This window comes from Ascaphus truei, chromosome 7, assembly GCF_040206685.1.
Source record: "Ascaphus truei isolate aAscTru1 chromosome 7, aAscTru1.hap1, whole genome shotgun sequence".
Taxonomy (NCBI): domain Eukaryota; kingdom Metazoa; phylum Chordata; class Amphibia; order Anura; family Ascaphidae; genus Ascaphus; species Ascaphus truei.
The window spans coordinates 25,468,739-25,486,305 of NC_134489.1; the positions used below are offsets into that span (position 1 = coordinate 25,468,739).

A 17,567-nucleotide genomic window follows, 5' to 3' on the forward strand; every position below is an offset into this window, starting at 1 on the left:
CAGAACGAAAGAATATAAGTAATGAGGAGTTAATTGGAGAATTAGAGGATATTATGAGTCGAAGAACTCATATGACTGTAGAAGAATATATGAATGTAAGAAAAGATCAGAAGAAATGGTTGATTGAGGAAAAAGCTAGACAGGAAGGAGAAGCAATGCTAATGGAGGAGGATAGAAAATTAAAAGTCTTGGAGGAAGGGGTACATCAGGATAGTGAAGTAAGTGAAGGAAGTGTGAATAGAGCTTTGGAAGCAATACAAGAAGCGGTGAGAGATTTAGAAAAAGGGCAAGAAGAAGAAGGGGAGGAAATGGAAGTAACAGGTATGGAGAGAAAAGCTTCAAAACGTAAACCAGAGAAGGGGGAGGCAGAGGAAATAGCTGGACCAAGTGAAACTAAACAGGATTTTTCTAACGCAAGGCGAGATAGCTTACAGGATACACCAAAAAGGAGGGTGATAGGGGCAATTAGAAGTGAGCCTGAAACCACATCAGTGAGTGAGTCAGAAGAAAGTAAAATAACTCAGAAAGGAGACAAAAGTAAGATAGTTGTAGACACACAAACAAGAGAAAGCAGGAGTAAGATAATAGAGAAACAAAAAGAGGAATTTTGGAGGGTAATTGGGGAAATGATAAAAGAAAAAGATATACAAACAATTAGGGAAAGAGCAGAAGAAATGATGACAGCAAACAAATGGGACAAAGAAACTGATTTCTGGTGGGATGCTCAAATGTATATTAAATGGAAAACTGAGTATAGAAAATTAAAAGATGAGGAAAAAAATTTTGTGGCAAAAGGCTCAGAGCTTAGTAAAACAAAAGGAAAAAGTCTTCAAAGAATAAAACAAAGACTAGAAGAAATGAGAAAAGATTTGGAAAAAGAATTAAAAACGAATTGAGAAAAGAAATAGTTGAAAATTTGTGCTAAAAATAGAAAAATAAGGAAAACGATCTGAGGTGGGAATCTAAGGGGAAGGATAGAAAGGTTTAAAGGGAAAGATAGGGTTTTTGTTTTAAAATAATGGAAGGAAAATTGCATATATGGAATGAAACGGTTGTTTTAGAGTGTTTGATGGGGAAAAGTAAAAATTAGAGGAGGAATGTGGGTAGTTTTAGTATGCTATGAAATGGAGGAGAATTATTCTGAAATTTTGTGAGTTAAACAAAGTTTTGTATTTGCTATGTGATTTGTTGATTTTGAAATGATTTTGGAAATGTTTTTGATTATTTTTGTATTATGACTTGAGAAACAAAGAATGAAAGTATATTTTAATTATATAAATTTTGTTTCAAAAAAGAAAAATGTAAAATAAAATGTCAAATGTATATTGTTATACAATAAACAAAATAAAAAAAAAAAAAAAAAATCTGTTCTTATCAGTTTAATATCTGATACGTCCCCTATCTGGGGACCATATATTAAATGGATTTTTAGAACAGGGAGATGGAAGAAGAGCTTGCTCTGTCCACTCCACGCATTGACCTGGTATTGCAGTACCTCCAGGACCGGTGCACTTCCCTTTGGGGATATTTGGCTTGTATCAAAAAATAGAAACAAATGACTGTCTGACAGAAAAAAAACAAACATGCATTTTTGGCTCTTTCTTTTGCAAAGAAAGAAGAAGATGAAATGACGACAAAATAAAGCCTCCTTCTTTTTGCTGTGTCTTGTTTGCTCTTTTGCGTGGCTTCTTACTTTCTTTTCTTTTCAGCTCCTCCTCGCATGGAGCAGGAGTGCCGCCTGCTGCCTAGCCTAATTCAGTCCGAACGAGCAGATGCCTAAGAAACTCCTGTTGAAGCTGTATCCAAATAGCCTGCATAGCAAACACTGCAGCAGCAAGCAGCAAGCAGCAAGCAGCAAGCAGCAAATGCCTTGACTTGCTGGCTTCTTGTCACAATGGCTGGCTGGCTGAAATGACCTGAACTGAAAAGCCCAGCCACTGGCTGCTTGCATGCTTGCTGCCTGAGTTTCATGGCAGCCCGGACGAGTCGGCTAGCAGAGAAAAAGTGGGCGGTTCCTATGCAAATAAGCAGACGAAGCCTGGTGCCGGAAAAAGAACTGGAAGCATGTGCCTTTTTGGCTGTTTGCTGGCCATGCGGGCCCCCCAGCAGTGTGTGCGGCTGCTTTTCTTTACTCCATAGAAAGTCTTTGGCTTTTGCATCCGTCGTCGTCGTCGCCGCCGCTGCTGCATAGACTCCCCGGGGCTGTGTCGGGAGGAGCGGAGGGACTGGAGGCAGGCCTGCTGGGGGAGGAGGCGAGCGGGCAGCCAGCGGCTCCCTCTGCCCTTCTCCCTAAAGCGTAGCGCCCCTGGCCGTCGGGCGGCGCTCAGGCGGGGGCCCATTTCTGGTTATCGCTTCTCGGCCTTTTGGCTAAGATCAAGTGTAGTATCTGTTCTTATCAGTTTAATATCTGATACGTCCCCTATCTGGGGACCATATATTAAATGGATTTTTAGAACAGGGAGATGGAAGAAGAGCTTGCTCTGTCCACTCCACGCATTGACCTGGTATTGCAGTACCTCCAGGACCGGTGCACTTCCCTTTGGGGATATTTGGCTTGTATCAAAAAATAGAAACAAATGACTGTCTGACAGAAAAAAAACAAACATGCATTTTTGGCTCTTTCTTTTGCAAAGAAAGAAGAAGATGAAATGACGACAAAATAAAGCCTCCTTCTTTTTGCTGTGTCTTGTTTGCTCTTTTGCGTGGCTTCTTACTTTCTTTTCTTTTCAGCTCCTCCTCGCATGGAGCAGGAGTGCCGCCTGCTGCCTAGCCTAATTCAGTCCGAACGAGCAGATGCCTAAGAAACTCCTGTTGAAGCTGTATCCAAATAGCCTGCATAGCAAACACTGCAGCAGCAAGCAGCAAGCAGCAAGCAGCAAATGCCTTGACTTGCTGGCTTCTTGTCACAATGGCTGGCTGGCTGAAATGACCTGAACTGAAAAGCCCAGCCACTGGCTGCTTGCATGCTTGCTGCCTGAGTTTCATGGCAGCCCGGACGAGTCGGCTAGCAGAGAAAAAGTGGGCGGTTCCTATGCAAATAAGCAGACGAAGCCTGGTGCCGGAAAAAGAACTGGAAGCATGTGCCTTTTTGGCTGTTTGCTGGCCATGCGGGCCCCCCAGCAGTGTGTGCGGCTGCTTTTCTTTACTCCATAGAAAGTCTTTGGCTTTTGCATCCGTCGTCGTCGTCGCCGCCGCTGCTGCATAGACTCCCCGGGGCTGTGTCGGGAGGAGCGGAGGGACTGGAGGCAGGCCTGCTGGGGGAGGAGGCGAGCGGGCAGCCAGCGGCTCCCTCTGCCCTTCTCCCTAAAGCGTAGCGCCCCTGGCCGTCGGGCGGCGCTCAGGCGGGGGCCCATTTCTGGTTATCGCTTCTCGGCCTTTTGGCTAAGATCAAGTGTAGTATCTGTTCTTATCAGTTTAATATCTGATACGTCCCCTATCTGGGGACCATATATTAAATGGATTTTTAGAACAGGGAGATGGAAGAAGAGCTTGCTCTGTCCACTCCACGCATTGACCTGGTATTGCAGTACCTCCAGGACCGGTGCACTTCCCTTTGGGGATATTTGGCTTGTATCAAAAAATAGAAACAAATGACTGTCTGACAGAAAAAAAACAAACATGCATTTTTGGCTCTTTCTTTTGCAAAGAAAGAAGAAGATGAAATGACGACAAAATAAAGCCTCCTTCTTTTTGCTGTGTCTTGTTTGCTCTTTTGCGTGGCTTCTTACTTTCTTTTCTTTTCAGCTCCTCCTCGCATGGAGCAGGAGTGCCGCCTGCTGCCTAGCCTAATTCAGTCCGAACGAGCAGATGCCTAAGAAACTCCTGTTGAAGCTGTATCCAAATAGCCTGCATAGCAAACACTGCAGCAGCAAGCAGCAAGCAGCAAGCAGCAAATGCCTTGACTTGCTGGCTTCTTGTCACAATGGCTGGCTGGCTGAAATGACCTGAACTGAAAAGCCCAGCCACTGGCTGCTTGCATGCTTGCTGCCTGAGTTTCATGGCAGCCCGGACGAGTCGGCTAGCAGAGAAAAAGTGGGCGGTTCCTATGCAAATAAGCAGACGAAGCCTGGTGCCGGAAAAAGAACTGGAAGCATGTGCCTTTTTGGCTGTTTGCTGGCCATGCGGGCCCCCCAGCAGTGTGTGCGGCTGCTTTTCTTTACTCCATAGAAAGTCTTTGGCTTTTGCATCCGTCGTCGTCGTCGCCGCCGCTGCTGCATAGACTCCCCGGGGCTGTGTCGGGAGGAGCGGAGGGACTGGAGGCAGGCCTGCTGGGGGAGGAGGCGAGCGGGCAGCCAGCGGCTCCCTCTGCCCTTCTCCCTAAAGCGTAGCGCCCCTGGCCGTCGGGCGGCGCTCAGGCGGGGGCCCATTTCTGGTTATCGCTTCTCGGCCTTTTGGCTAAGATCAAGTGTAGGGTCTGTCCTGTGAAGGATGGCCCTAGTTGCATCACTTGGTCTGGTCATGGGCTGAGAGGGCGGATGCAAAGTAGCCCGGGCTTTTTAATCTTGCACCACCAGGCGTGGAAAACCTGGTGGAGTATCACTTGCTGCACTGTGGTTGGTCGTTTTGGGCGTCCGGCCACCACTTACGAGCACTTGATCTGCACTGATTTTATTGCACCGTCCCCTATTTTTCCCGCACTTTGGCCCCCCTTATTGCCTTCCGCTGAGGGGACAAGCCAATATTTTTTTCACCCGCCTGGCCTTGCAAAGGGCTGGGCGTGCACTCGTGCACACTTTTTTGTGTCGTCTGTCAGAGCACTTCCTGCACTGCATCACACAGCGCACAGGAGCACTTGCACTATGAACTCTTTTTGTTTGTTGGTGTCGGGTTATAGTCACCCTTCTTTCTTCGGAGAGCGAGAAGACTAAGTGCTGGTCGGTGGTCACCCCTCCTTCGGGAAAAGACTACGGTGGGTTAGTAGGCGTACGCTGAAAACCCTAAAGACTTGGACCCTCCTGCGGCGCAGCTGCACTAGGAGGGAACGAGAAGGACGTCGGACTCTCCGGAGGAAGACGTCATGGAACCGGACTAGCCTACTCTTCGGAGAAGACTGTCACATGTGGAGCGCACCTGGTCTCACTGGACCACGAGCACGGTTTTTGAGGTGGAATCACTTTTTCACCACCCGGGCTACAAAGAAAAAAAAAAAAAAAAAATCTGTTCTTATCAGTTTAATATCTGATACGTCCCCTATCTGGGGACCATATATTAAATGGATTTTTAGAACAGGGAGATGGAAGAAGAGCTTGCTCTGTCCACTCCACGCATTGACCTGGTATTGCAGTACCTCCAGGACCGGTGCACTTCCCTTTGGGGATATTTGGCTTGTATCAAAAAATAGAAACAAATGACTGTCTGACAGAAAAAAAACAAACATGCATTTTTGGCTCTTTCTTTTGCAAAGAAAGAAGAAGATGAAATGACGACAAAATAAAGCCTCCTTCTTTTTGCTGTGTCTTGTTTGCTCTTTTGCGTGGCTTCTTACTTTCTTTTCTTTTCAGCTCCTCCTCGCATGGAGCAGGAGTGCCGCCTGCTGCCTAGCCTAATTCAGTCCGAACGAGCAGATGCCTAAGAAACTCCTGTTGAAGCTGTATCCAAATAGCCTGCATAGCAAACACTGCAGCAGCAAGCAGCAAGCAGCAAGCAGCAAATGCCTTGACTTGCTGGCTTCTTGTCACAATGGCTGGCTGGCTGAAATGACCTGAACTGAAAAGCCCAGCCACTGGCTGCTTGCATGCTTGCTGCCTGAGTTTCATGGCAGCCCGGACGAGTCGGCTAGCAGAGAAAAAGTGGGCGGTTCCTATGCAAATAAGCAGACGAAGCCTGGTGCCGGAAAAAGAACTGGAAGCATGTGCCTTTTTGGCTGTTTGCTGGCCATGCGGGCCCCCCAGCAGTGTGTGCGGCTGCTTTTCTTTACTCCATAGAAAGTCTTTGGCTTTTGCATCCGTCGTCGTCGTCGCCGCCGCTGCTGCATAGACTCCCCGGGGCTGTGTCGGGAGGAGCGGAGGGACTGGAGGCAGGCCTGCTGGGGGAGGAGGCGAGCGGGCAGCCAGCGGCTCCCTCTGCCCTTCTCCCTAAAGCGTAGCGCCCCTGGCCGTCGGGCGGCGCTCAGGCGGGGGCCCATTTCTGGTTATCGCTTCTCGGCCTTTTGGCTAAGATCAAGTGTAGTGTCTGTCCTGTGAAGGACAGATTCTCCAGACTACACCTGGTCCTCTGGTCAATGGCTTAGAGAATGCGGATGCAAAGTAGCCCGGGCCTATTTTCTCTGCACCCCAGGAGACCTGGGGCAGTACCACTTGCTGCACCTTCGGGTTGTGGAGGTTGAGGGTATGCAACCTCCACTTCAAGAGCACTTGGCACGAGCACGGATTATGCGCACCCCTATTTTTCCCGCACTTGGCCCCCCTTATTGCCTTCCGCTGAGGGGACAAGCCAACTATTTTTGTCACCGCCTGGCCTTGCACGGGGCCGGGCGTGCACTCGTGCACACCTTTTTGTGTTTGTACGTCTGAGCACTTCCTGCACTGCATCACACAGAGCACTGGAGCACTCGCACCATGGATTTTGTTTCGGTTACGTGTTGGGTTATCGTCACCCCTCTCTCCGGAGAGCAAAGACTGAGTGCTGGCTAGTAGTCGCCATCCCTTCGGGGGAAGATTGCGGTGGGTTAGTAGGCGTCAGCCGAACACCCTAAAGTCTTGGACTCTCCTGCGGCGTCAGCTGCATCAGGAGGGAACGAGAAGGACGTCGGACTCTTCGGGGGAAGACGTCATGTAACAGCAGGACTCCAAGGCCTCGGCTGGAGAGAACTGTCTATGGCACGGACTGGCCTACTCTCCGGAGCGGACTTAGTCACAAGTTTGAGCACCTGATCTCACAGCGTGGATCACGAGCACGGATACAGAGGTGGATCACTTTTTTTCACCGCCCGGGCTACAAAAAAAAAAAAAAAAAAAAAGAATCTGTTCTTATCAGTTTAATATCTGATACGTCCCCTATCTGGGGACCATATATTAAATGGATTTTTAGAACAGGGAGATGGAAGAAGAGCTTGCTCTGTCCACTCCACGCATTGACCTGGTATTGCAGTACCTCCAGGACCGGTGCACTTCCCTTTGGGGATATTTGGCTTGTATCAAAAAATAGAAACAAATGACTGTCTGACAGAAAAAAAACAAACATGCATTTTTGGCTCTTTCTTTTGCAAAGAAAGAAGAAGATGAAATGACGACAAAATAAAGCCTCCTTCTTTTTGCTGTGTCTTGTTTGCTCTTTTGCGTGGCTTCTTACTTTCTTTTCTTTTCAGCTCCTCCTCGCATGGAGCAGGAGTGCCGCCTGCTGCCTAGCCTAATTCAGTCCGAACGAGCAGATGCCTAAGAAACTCCTGTTGAAGCTGTATCCAAATAGCCTGCATAGCAAACACTGCAGCAGCAAGCAGCAAGCAGCAAGCAGCAAATGCCTTGACTTGCTGGCTTCTTGTCACAATGGCTGGCTGGCTGAAATGACCTGAACTGAAAAGCCCAGCCACTGGCTGCTTGCATGCTTGCTGCCTGAGTTTCATGGCAGCCCGGACGAGTCGGCTAGCAGAGAAAAAGTGGGCGGTTCCTATGCAAATAAGCAGACGAAGCCTGGTGCCGGAAAAAGAACTGGAAGCATGTGCCTTTTTGGCTGTTTGCTGGCCATGCGGGCCCCCCAGCAGTGTGTGCGGCTGCTTTTCTTTACTCCATAGAAAGTCTTTGGCTTTTGCATCCGTCGTCGTCGTCGCCGCCGCTGCTGCATAGACTCCCCGGGGCTGTGTCGGGAGGAGCGGAGGGACTGGAGGCAGGCCTGCTGGGGGAGGAGGCGAGCGGGCAGCCAGCGGCTCCCTCTGCCCTTCTCCCTAAAGCGTAGCGCCCCTGGCCGTCGGGCGGCGCTCAGGCGGGGGCCCATTTCTGGTTATCGCTTCTCGGCCTTTTGGCTAAGATCAAGTGTAGTATCTGTTCTTATCAGTTTAATATCTGATACGTCCCCTATCTGGGGACCATATATTAAATGGATTTTTAGAACAGGGAGATGGAAGAAGAGCTTGCTCTGTCCACTCCACGCATTGACCTGGTATTGCAGTACCTCCAGGACCGGTGCACTTCCCTTTGGGGATATTTGGCTTGTATCAAAAAATAGAAACAAATGACTGTCTGACAGAAAAAAAACAAACATGCATTTTTGGCTCTTTCTTTTGCAAAGAAAGAAGAAGATGAAATGACGACAAAATAAAGCCTCCTTCTTTTTGCTGTGTCTTGTTTGCTCTTTTGCGTGGCTTCTTACTTTCTTTTCTTTTCAGCTCCTCCTCGCATGGAGCAGGAGTGCCGCCTGCTGCCTAGCCTAATTCAGTCCGAACGAGCAGATGCCTAAGAAACTCCTGTTGAAGCTGTATCCAAATAGCCTGCATAGCAAACACTGCAGCAGCAAGCAGCAAGCAGCAAGCAGCAAATGCCTTGACTTGCTGGCTTCTTGTCACAATGGCTGGCTGGCTGAAATGACCTGAACTGAAAAGCCCAGCCACTGGCTGCTTGCATGCTTGCTGCCTGAGTTTCATGGCAGCCCGGACGAGTCGGCTAGCAGAGAAAAAGTGGGCGGTTCCTATGCAAATAAGCAGACGAAGCCTGGTGCCGGAAAAAGAACTGGAAGCATGTGCCTTTTTGGCTGTTTGCTGGCCATGCGGGCCCCCCAGCAGTGTGTGCGGCTGCTTTTCTTTACTCCATAGAAAGTCTTTGGCTTTTGCATCCGTCGTCGTCGTCGCCGCCGCTGCTGCATAGACTCCCCGGGGCTGTGTCGGGAGGAGCGGAGGGACTGGAGGCAGGCCTGCTGGGGGAGGAGGCGAGCGGGCAGCCAGCGGCTCCCTCTGCCCTTCTCCCTAAAGCGTAGCGCCCCTGGCCGTCGGGCGGCGCTCAGGCGGGGGCCCATTTCTGGTTATCGCTTCTCGGCCTTTTGGCTAAGATCAAGTGTAGTATCTGTTCTTATCAGTTTAATATCTGATACGTCCCCTATCTGGGGACCATATATTAAATGGATTTTTAGAACAGGGAGATGGAAGAAGAGCTTGCTCTGTCCACTCCACGCATTGACCTGGTATTGCAGTACCTCCAGGACCGGTGCACTTCCCTTTGGGGATATTTGGCTTGTATCAAAAAATAGAAACAAATGACTGTCTGACAGAAAAAAAACAAACATGCATTTTTGGCTCTTTCTTTTGCAAAGAAAGAAGAAGATGAAATGACGACAAAATAAAGCCTCCTTCTTTTTGCTGTGTCTTGTTTGCTCTTTTGCGTGGCTTCTTACTTTCTTTTCTTTTCAGCTCCTCCTCGCATGGAGCAGGAGTGCCGCCTGCTGCCTAGCCTAATTCAGTCCGAACGAGCAGATGCCTAAGAAACTCCTGTTGAAGCTGTATCCAAATAGCCTGCATAGCAAACACTGCAGCAGCAAGCAGCAAGCAGCAAGCAGCAAATGCCTTGACTTGCTGGCTTCTTGTCACAATGGCTGGCTGGCTGAAATGACCTGAACTGAAAAGCCCAGCCACTGGCTGCTTGCATGCTTGCTGCCTGAGTTTCATGGCAGCCCGGACGAGTCGGCTAGCAGAGAAAAAGTGGGCGGTTCCTATGCAAATAAGCAGACGAAGCCTGGTGCCGGAAAAAGAACTGGAAGCATGTGCCTTTTTGGCTGTTTGCTGGCCATGCGGGCCCCCCAGCAGTGTGTGCGGCTGCTTTTCTTTACTCCATAGAAAGTCTTTGGCTTTTGCATCCGTCGTCGTCGTCGCCGCCGCTGCTGCATAGACTCCCCGGGGCTGTGTCGGGAGGAGCGGAGGGACTGGAGGCAGGCCTGCTGGGGGAGGAGGCGAGCGGGCAGCCAGCGGCTCCCTCTGCCCTTCTCCCTAAAGCGTAGCGCCCCTGGCCGTCGGGCGGCGCTCAGGCGGGGGCCCATTTCTGGTTATCGCTTCTCGGCCTTTTGGCTAAGATCAAGTGTAGTATCTGTTCTTATCAGTTTAATATCTGATACGTCCCCTATCTGGGGACCATATATTAAATGGATTTTTAGAACAGGGAGATGGAAGAAGAGCTTGCTCTGTCCACTCCACGCATTGACCTGGTATTGCAGTACCTCCAGGACCGGTGCACTTCCCTTTGGGGATATTTGGCTTGTATCAAAAAATAGAAACAAATGACTGTCTGACAGAAAAAAAACAAACATGCATTTTTGGCTCTTTCTTTTGCAAAGAAAGAAGAAGATGAAATGACGACAAAATAAAGCCTCCTTCTTTTTGCTGTGTCTTGTTTGCTCTTTTGCGTGGCTTCTTACTTTCTTTTCTTTTCAGCTCCTCCTCGCATGGAGCAGGAGTGCCGCCTGCTGCCTAGCCTAATTCAGTCCGAACGAGCAGATGCCTAAGAAACTCCTGTTGAAGCTGTATCCAAATAGCCTGCATAGCAAACACTGCAGCAGCAAGCAGCAAGCAGCAAGCAGCAAATGCCTTGACTTGCTGGCTTCTTGTCACAATGGCTGGCTGGCTGAAATGACCTGAACTGAAAAGCCCAGCCACTGGCTGCTTGCATGCTTGCTGCCTGAGTTTCATGGCAGCCCGGACGAGTCGGCTAGCAGAGAAAAAGTGGGCGGTTCCTATGCAAATAAGCAGACGAAGCCTGGTGCCGGAAAAAGAACTGGAAGCATGTGCCTTTTTGGCTGTTTGCTGGCCATGCGGGCCCCCCAGCAGTGTGTGCGGCTGCTTTTCTTTACTCCATAGAAAGTCTTTGGCTTTTGCATCCGTCGTCGTCGTCGCCGCCGCTGCTGCATAGACTCCCCGGGGCTGTGTCGGGAGGAGCGGAGGGACTGGAGGCAGGCCTGCTGGGGGAGGAGGCGAGCGGGCAGCCAGCGGCTCCCTCTGCCCTTCTCCCTAAAGCGTAGCGCCCCTGGCCGTCGGGCGGCGCTCAGGCGGGGGCCCATTTCTGGTTATCGCTTCTCGGCCTTTTGGCTAAGATCAAGTGTAGTATCTGTTCTTATCAGTTTAATATCTGATACGTCCCCTATCTGGGGACCATATATTAAATGGATTTTTAGAACAGGGAGATGGAAGAAGAGCTTGCTCTGTCCACTCCACGCATTGACCTGGTATTGCAGTACCTCCAGGACCGGTGCACTTCCCTTTGGGGATATTTGGCTTGTATCAAAAAATAGAAACAAATGACTGTCTGACAGAAAAAAAACAAACATGCATTTTTGGCTCTTTCTTTTGCAAAGAAAGAAGAAGATGAAATGACGACAAAATAAAGCCTCCTTCTTTTTGCTGTGTCTTGTTTGCTCTTTTGCGTGGCTTCTTACTTTCTTTTCTTTTCAGCTCCTCCTCGCATGGAGCAGGAGTGCCGCCTGCTGCCTAGCCTAATTCAGTCCGAACGAGCAGATGCCTAAGAAACTCCTGTTGAAGCTGTATCCAAATAGCCTGCATAGCAAACACTGCAGCAGCAAGCAGCAAGCAGCAAGCAGCAAATGCCTTGACTTGCTGGCTTCTTGTCACAATGGCTGGCTGGCTGAAATGACCTGAACTGAAAAGCCCAGCCACTGGCTGCTTGCATGCTTGCTGCCTGAGTTTCATGGCAGCCCGGACGAGTCGGCTAGCAGAGAAAAAGTGGGCGGTTCCTATGCAAATAAGCAGACGAAGCCTGGTGCCGGAAAAAGAACTGGAAGCATGTGCCTTTTTGGCTGTTTGCTGGCCATGCGGGCCCCCCAGCAGTGTGTGCGGCTGCTTTTCTTTACTCCATAGAAAGTCTTTGGCTTTTGCATCCGTCGTCGTCGTCGCCGCCGCTGCTGCATAGACTCCCCGGGGCTGTGTCGGGAGGAGCGGAGGGACTGGAGGCAGGCCTGCTGGGGGAGGAGGCGAGCGGGCAGCCAGCGGCTCCCTCTGCCCTTCTCCCTAAAGCGTAGCGCCCCTGGCCGTCGGGCGGCGCTCAGGCGGGGGCCCATTTCTGGTTATCGCTTCTCGGCCTTTTGGCTAAGATCAAGTGTAGTATCTGTTCTTATCAGTTTAATATCTGATACGTCCCCTATCTGGGGACCATATATTAAATGGATTTTTAGAACAGGGAGATGGAAGAAGAGCTTGCTCTGTCCACTCCACGCATTGACCTGGTATTGCAGTACCTCCAGGACCGGTGCACTTCCCTTTGGGGATATTTGGCTTGTATCAAAAAATAGAAACAAATGACTGTCTGACAGAAAAAAAACAAACATGCATTTTTGGCTCTTTCTTTTGCAAAGAAAGAAGAAGATGAAATGACGACAAAATAAAGCCTCCTTCTTTTTGCTGTGTCTTGTTTGCTCTTTTGCGTGGCTTCTTACTTTCTTTTCTTTTCAGCTCCTCCTCGCATGGAGCAGGAGTGCCGCCTGCTGCCTAGCCTAATTCAGTCCGAACGAGCAGATGCCTAAGAAACTCCTGTTGAAGCTGTATCCAAATAGCCTGCATAGCAAACACTGCAGCAGCAAGCAGCAAGCAGCAAGCAGCAAATGCCTTGACTTGCTGGCTTCTTGTCACAATGGCTGGCTGGCTGAAATGACCTGAACTGAAAAGCCCAGCCACTGGCTGCTTGCATGCTTGCTGCCTGAGTTTCATGGCAGCCCGGACGAGTCGGCTAGCAGAGAAAAAGTGGGCGGTTCCTATGCAAATAAGCAGACGAAGCCTGGTGCCGGAAAAAGAACTGGAAGCATGTGCCTTTTTGGCTGTTTGCTGGCCATGCGGGCCCCCCAGCAGTGTGTGCGGCTGCTTTTCTTTACTCCATAGAAAGTCTTTGGCTTTTGCATCCGTCGTCGTCGTCGCCGCCGCTGCTGCATAGACTCCCCGGGGCTGTGTCGGGAGGAGCGGAGGGACTGGAGGCAGGCCTGCTGGGGGAGGAGGCGAGCGGGCAGCCAGCGGCTCCCTCTGCCCTTCTCCCTAAAGCGTAGCGCCCCTGGCCGTCGGGCGGCGCTCAGGCGGGGGCCCATTTCTGGTTATCGCTTCTCGGCCTTTTGGCTAAGATCAAGTGTAGTATCTGTTCTTATCAGTTTAATATCTGATACGTCCCCTATCTGGGGACCATATATTAAATGGATTTTTAGAACAGGGAGATGGAAGAAGAGCTTGCTCTGTCCACTCCACGCATTGACCTGGTATTGCAGTACCTCCAGGACCGGTGCACTTCCCTTTGGGGATATTTGGCTTGTATCAAAAAATAGAAACAAATGACTGTCTGACAGAAAAAAAACAAACATGCATTTTTGGCTCTTTCTTTTGCAAAGAAAGAAGAAGATGAAATGACGACAAAATAAAGCCTCCTTCTTTTTGCTGTGTCTTGTTTGCTCTTTTGCGTGGCTTCTTACTTTCTTTTCTTTTCAGCTCCTCCTCGCATGGAGCAGGAGTGCCGCCTGCTGCCTAGCCTAATTCAGTCCGAACGAGCAGATGCCTAAGAAACTCCTGTTGAAGCTGTATCCAAATAGCCTGCATAGCAAACACTGCAGCAGCAAGCAGCAAGCAGCAAGCAGCAAATGCCTTGACTTGCTGGCTTCTTGTCACAATGGCTGGCTGGCTGAAATGACCTGAACTGAAAAGCCCAGCCACTGGCTGCTTGCATGCTTGCTGCCTGAGTTTCATGGCAGCCCGGACGAGTCGGCTAGCAGAGAAAAAGTGGGCGGTTCCTATGCAAATAAGCAGACGAAGCCTGGTGCCGGAAAAAGAACTGGAAGCATGTGCCTTTTTGGCTGTTTGCTGGCCATGCGGGCCCCCCAGCAGTGTGTGCGGCTGCTTTTCTTTACTCCATAGAAAGTCTTTGGCTTTTGCATCCGTCGTCGTCGTCGCCGCCGCTGCTGCATAGACTCCCCGGGGCTGTGTCGGGAGGAGCGGAGGGACTGGAGGCAGGCCTGCTGGGGGAGGAGGCGAGCGGGCAGCCAGCGGCTCCCTCTGCCCTTCTCCCTAAAGCGTAGCGCCCCTGGCCGTCGGGCGGCGCTCAGGCGGGGGCCCATTTCTGGTTATCGCTTCTCGGCCTTTTGGCTAAGATCAAGTGTAGTATCTGTTCTTATCAGTTTAATATCTGATACGTCCCCTATCTGGGGACCATATATTAAATGGATTTTTAGAACAGGGAGATGGAAGAAGAGCTTGCTCTGTCCACTCCACGCATTGACCTGGTATTGCAGTACCTCCAGGACCGGTGCACTTCCCTTTGGGGATATTTGGCTTGTATCAAAAAATAGAAACAAATGACTGTCTGACAGAAAAAAAACAAACATGCATTTTTGGCTCTTTCTTTTGCAAAGAAAGAAGAAGATGAAATGACGACAAAATAAAGCCTCCTTCTTTTTGCTGTGTCTTGTTTGCTCTTTTGCGTGGCTTCTTACTTTCTTTTCTTTTCAGCTCCTCCTCGCATGGAGCAGGAGTGCCGCCTGCTGCCTAGCCTAATTCAGTCCGAACGAGCAGATGCCTAAGAAACTCCTGTTGAAGCTGTATCCAAATAGCCTGCATAGCAAACACTGCAGCAGCAAGCAGCAAGCAGCAAGCAGCAAATGCCTTGACTTGCTGGCTTCTTGTCACAATGGCTGGCTGGCTGAAATGACCTGAACTGAAAAGCCCAGCCACTGGCTGCTTGCATGCTTGCTGCCTGAGTTTCATGGCAGCCCGGACGAGTCGGCTAGCAGAGAAAAAGTGGGCGGTTCCTATGCAAATAAGCAGACGAAGCCTGGTGCCGGAAAAAGAACTGGAAGCATGTGCCTTTTTGGCTGTTTGCTGGCCATGCGGGCCCCCCAGCAGTGTGTGCGGCTGCTTTTCTTTACTCCATAGAAAGTCTTTGGCTTTTGCATCCGTCGTCGTCGTCGCCGCCGCTGCTGCATAGACTCCCCGGGGCTGTGTCGGGAGGAGCGGAGGGACTGGAGGCAGGCCTGCTGGGGGAGGAGGCGAGCGGGCAGCCAGCGGCTCCCTCTGCCCTTCTCCCTAAAGCGTAGCGCCCCTGGCCGTCGGGCGGCGCTCAGGCGGGGGCCCATTTCTGGTTATCGCTTCTCGGCCTTTTGGCTAAGATCAAGTGTAGTATCTGTTCTTATCAGTTTAATATCTGATACGTCCCCTATCTGGGGACCATATATTAAATGGATTTTTAGAACAGGGAGATGGAAGAAGAGCTTGCTCTGTCCACTCCACGCATTGACCTGGTATTGCAGTACCTCCAGGACCGGTGCACTTCCCTTTGGGGATATTTGGCTTGTATCAAAAAATAGAAACAAATGACTGTCTGACAGAAAAAAAACAAACATGCATTTTTGGCTCTTTCTTTTGCAAAGAAAGAAGAAGATGAAATGACGACAAAATAAAGCCTCCTTCTTTTTGCTGTGTCTTGTTTGCTCTTTTGCGTGGCTTCTTACTTTCTTTTCTTTTCAGCTCCTCCTCGCATGGAGCAGGAGTGCCGCCTGCTGCCTAGCCTAATTCAGTCCGAACGAGCAGATGCCTAAGAAACTCCTGTTGAAGCTGTATCCAAATAGCCTGCATAGCAAACACTGCAGCAGCAAGCAGCAAGCAGCAAGCAGCAAATGCCTTGACTTGCTGGCTTCTTGTCACAATGGCTGGCTGGCTGAAATGACCTGAACTGAAAAGCCCAGCCACTGGCTGCTTGCATGCTTGCTGCCTGAGTTTCATGGCAGCCCGGACGAGTCGGCTAGCAGAGAAAAAGTGGGCGGTTCCTATGCAAATAAGCAGACGAAGCCTGGTGCCGGAAAAAGAACTGGAAGCATGTGCCTTTTTGGCTGTTTGCTGGCCATGCGGGCCCCCCAGCAGTGTGTGCGGCTGCTTTTCTTTACTCCATAGAAAGTCTTTGGCTTTTGCATCCGTCGTCGTCGTCGCCGCCGCTGCTGCATAGACTCCCCGGGGCTGTGTCGGGAGGAGCGGAGGGACTGGAGGCAGGCCTGCTGGGGGAGGAGGCGAGCGGGCAGCCAGCGGCTCCCTCTGCCCTTCTCCCTAAAGCGTAGCGCCCCTGGCCGTCGGGCGGCGCTCAGGCGGGGGCCCATTTCTGGTTATCGCTTCTCGGCCTTTTGGCTCAGATCAAGTGTCTGGGCTGAGAGGTTGCGCTGAGTCTGTGACTCCTTGGCCTTGGGTCATCGCTTCCTGGGGAGCTTAAGACCCATGCTGCTATGAGGGAGTCACGCTAACTCGAGCACGGGAGGCGATCAGGAGAGAGAGAAGGAGAGGGGCCGGCGCCTTGGCCTTGAGGGATCGTTCCCCAGGAACTAAACCCTCATGCTGCTATAAGGGTGCCGCACCTGACCCTGGAAGGCCGGTTTGGACGGAGAGAATAAAGATGGAGGCTGGAAGTTCGGGAAGAAACACCATCAGACTCCTGGTGGTGGAGGCTGAGAGATGGCGTGTGGGACTCCAAACCATCGTGGAGGAGATCCTGAGAGATTTGCTGGAAGTGGATATCGGCAGCATTTACTGCTTGCAGGCGTTCCCAAGGAAGGGGATTTATGATGTATCGTTTGGAGAAGAGATGGAGTGCGGCAATGCATATGAGGCATGCAAGAAGAGAGCAGTTGACCTAGAAAAGAGGGGAATTCGTGCAGTGCCGAGCTTTTTGCTGGAGGAGCGCCAAATGCTTGTACACATGTACAATGCTTTTGTGGAAAAAGAAGAAATTGTAGCGTTTTTGGAGAGATTTTGTGCTGTGGTGGGTGGTGGTGGAAAACAAAGAAATATGTACGGGATCTTTAACGGCGAAAGATTGTTTAATGTATGTTTCAGACTGGACTTTGAGAATGGAGGGGGAGTGATGCACCCCCCGGACAATTTCTGTATTGGAGTGAACAAAGGCTTCCTGAGGTATCCAGGGAGACCCAATGGGAGAATATGTCGGAATTGTAACAAGGAAGGACATGTCGCGGCGCTTTGTAGCGCACCAAAGAGATGTGACAATTGTGGTGTTACGGGACATTTGGCACGTCAGTGCCTCAAAAAGACTCATGTGCGGGGGACAAAAACAGGTAGATGGGGAAATGTGGTGAAAGTTTTAGATGAGGGTAAGGAAGAGAAGGAAATAAAATCTGGAGAAATGATAGTAGAACAGAGGCAGCAAAGAATGAAGGAGGAAGGTGTAAGTGTTGGTGAAGATAAGGATGAAGGAAAGGGGGACAGCATGGGGGAGGAGGGATTTAGCGTGCAGGAGGTGGAAAGTGAGTCTGAGAGTAGTGGACAGGATAGTGGGGAGGGAGACAGTAAGGGGGAGGAGGAGGAGAATTGTATTAAAACAGATAGAGAGTCTGTATGGTGTGGTGAAGATAAGGATGAAAGGAAAGGGGACAGTATAAGGGAGGGGAAAATCAGCGTGCAGGAGGAGGAAAATGAGTCTGAGGGTAGTGGGGAGGATAGTGAGGAGGAAGATGAGCTGGAGGAAGAGAGTGTGTCTGTGGAGGTAGAGGGGGAGGAAATGGAAGGGGGAGAGGAAGAAGAAGAGGGTACGTTTGAGGAGGAGGAGGCAAGGGAAAAGGAGGAGGAAAGGGAAAAGGTGGAGAGAATAAGAAAAGTATTTCAGTGGGGAGCA

At 50.3% G+C, this 17,567-nt stretch overlaps 12 non-coding genes and 3 pseudogenes across 12 annotated transcripts; all 15 read left to right on the forward strand.

The window, feature by feature from the left end:
* Positions 1–1,322: 1,322 nt before the first annotated feature.
* LOC142500269 (U2 spliceosomal RNA) lies at positions 1,323–1,517 on the forward strand. The gene has a single exon (XR_012802881.1). It is a non-coding gene; the product is annotated as a U2 spliceosomal RNA (small nuclear RNA).
* An 830-nt stretch (positions 1,518–2,347) lies between these two features.
* On the forward strand, positions 2,348–2,538 carry LOC142500401 (U2 spliceosomal RNA). The gene has a single exon (XR_012802960.1). It is a non-coding gene; the product is annotated as a U2 spliceosomal RNA (small nuclear RNA).
* Positions 2,539–3,361: 823 nt separating this feature from the next.
* LOC142500402 (U2 spliceosomal RNA) lies at positions 3,362–3,552 on the forward strand. Its single transcript, XR_012802961.1, has one exon. It is a non-coding gene; the product is annotated as a U2 spliceosomal RNA (small nuclear RNA).
* Positions 3,553–4,375: 823 nt separating this feature from the next.
* LOC142500341 (U2 spliceosomal RNA) lies at positions 4,376–4,530 on the forward strand (annotated as a pseudogene).
* A 579-nt stretch (positions 4,531–5,109) lies between these two features.
* On the forward strand, positions 5,110–5,309 carry LOC142500762 (U2 spliceosomal RNA). The gene has a single exon (XR_012803280.1). It is a non-coding gene; the product is annotated as a U2 spliceosomal RNA (small nuclear RNA).
* Positions 5,310–6,132: 823 nt separating this feature from the next.
* LOC142500331 (U2 spliceosomal RNA) lies at positions 6,133–6,298 on the forward strand (annotated as a pseudogene).
* A 612-nt stretch (positions 6,299–6,910) lies between these two features.
* On the forward strand, positions 6,911–7,114 carry LOC142500734 (U2 spliceosomal RNA; annotated as a pseudogene).
* Positions 7,115–7,937: 823 nt separating this feature from the next.
* On the forward strand, positions 7,938–8,128 carry LOC142500403 (U2 spliceosomal RNA). The gene has a single exon (XR_012802962.1). It is a non-coding gene; the product is annotated as a U2 spliceosomal RNA (small nuclear RNA).
* Positions 8,129–8,951: 823 nt separating this feature from the next.
* LOC142500404 (U2 spliceosomal RNA) lies at positions 8,952–9,142 on the forward strand. The gene has a single exon (XR_012802963.1). It is a non-coding gene; the product is annotated as a U2 spliceosomal RNA (small nuclear RNA).
* An 823-nt stretch (positions 9,143–9,965) lies between these two features.
* LOC142500406 (U2 spliceosomal RNA) lies at positions 9,966–10,156 on the forward strand. Its single transcript, XR_012802965.1, has one exon. It is a non-coding gene; the product is annotated as a U2 spliceosomal RNA (small nuclear RNA).
* Positions 10,157–10,979: 823 nt separating this feature from the next.
* On the forward strand, positions 10,980–11,170 carry LOC142500407 (U2 spliceosomal RNA). Its single transcript, XR_012802966.1, has one exon. It is a non-coding gene; the product is annotated as a U2 spliceosomal RNA (small nuclear RNA).
* An 823-nt stretch (positions 11,171–11,993) lies between these two features.
* Positions 11,994–12,184, forward strand: LOC142500408 (U2 spliceosomal RNA). Its single transcript, XR_012802967.1, has one exon. It is a non-coding gene; the product is annotated as a U2 spliceosomal RNA (small nuclear RNA).
* Positions 12,185–13,007: 823 nt separating this feature from the next.
* On the forward strand, positions 13,008–13,198 carry LOC142500409 (U2 spliceosomal RNA). The gene has a single exon (XR_012802968.1). It is a non-coding gene; the product is annotated as a U2 spliceosomal RNA (small nuclear RNA).
* Positions 13,199–14,021: 823 nt separating this feature from the next.
* On the forward strand, positions 14,022–14,212 carry LOC142500410 (U2 spliceosomal RNA). The gene has a single exon (XR_012802969.1). It is a non-coding gene; the product is annotated as a U2 spliceosomal RNA (small nuclear RNA).
* Positions 14,213–15,035: 823 nt separating this feature from the next.
* On the forward strand, positions 15,036–15,226 carry LOC142500411 (U2 spliceosomal RNA). The gene has a single exon (XR_012802970.1). It is a non-coding gene; the product is annotated as a U2 spliceosomal RNA (small nuclear RNA).
* The last annotated feature ends 2,341 nt before the right edge of the window (positions 15,227–17,567 follow it).